The following is a 918-nucleotide window of genomic DNA, read 5'->3' on the forward strand; positions in this document are numbered from 1 at the left end:
AGGTTACTGTACCTTGGATGATAATTTCTTTTAGCAAAAGGACAATCAAATTAAGCGTTTGACTTATGCGTATAAAGAAGATACTCGAATGAAAATAAAATATGAGGAATGTACGATTTTCAATAATAATTGAAATAACAACAAAGTGTCTACTATTCTTTGTATTTTTATGCTCCATAATATCTATTGATTGGTACATAATTGCATAAGTTTCTAAGAGATGCTTAAAATCACCCAAAACATATGAGACATGATTAATGATCTGCAAGAACCTTAACATGTATCTCCATAAAAAAACACACAGGTCCTTTTGAATATTTAACAAAAAATGCACAAATGACGATTTTTTTTTGGGTGTTTCTTTTGTTCTGAGTTTGTTGAATGATTTATATATTTTACTTAATGTAGTGTGTTATTGAGAAGGTTGGCCAGTCTCACACCTGAGCTTCAATTAAATTATTTAATTACAGATTTAAGCTTCATTTTGGTGCAACGCAAGAATTACAATATCTTCAATCAGGTGCAACGTATCATTCTTAGTAAAAAGGTAAAATATCAACATCTAATGAATATACACATATATATACATATCATTAAAAATAATTCATATAATAATTAAGTTTAAGTTTAGACAAAATAATGATTCCTCAAAAAGAATCTCATGAACAATAGGAGTGAAAATTATGACATTATCCACAATAAAATTAGGCAACGGTAATTTTTTTTATCCCAAACTAATGAAAATTATACTCAGAAGATTAAAATATGATAGATGATGTTTTCATAAATTTGTATTCGTGCAAAAAATAATTGTTTCAATAAATAAATATTCTAATAAAAATATTATAATAAGAAATTTTTACGAATAATACATTTTCAGTTTCCATATTCTAAACTTGTATACATGCAAATGGGACG

The sequence above is a fragment of the Wolffia australiana genome, chromosome 8, assembly GCF_029677425.1.
Source record: "Wolffia australiana isolate 7733 chromosome 8, ASM2967742v1".
Taxonomy (NCBI): domain Eukaryota; kingdom Viridiplantae; phylum Streptophyta; class Magnoliopsida; order Alismatales; family Araceae; genus Wolffia; species Wolffia australiana.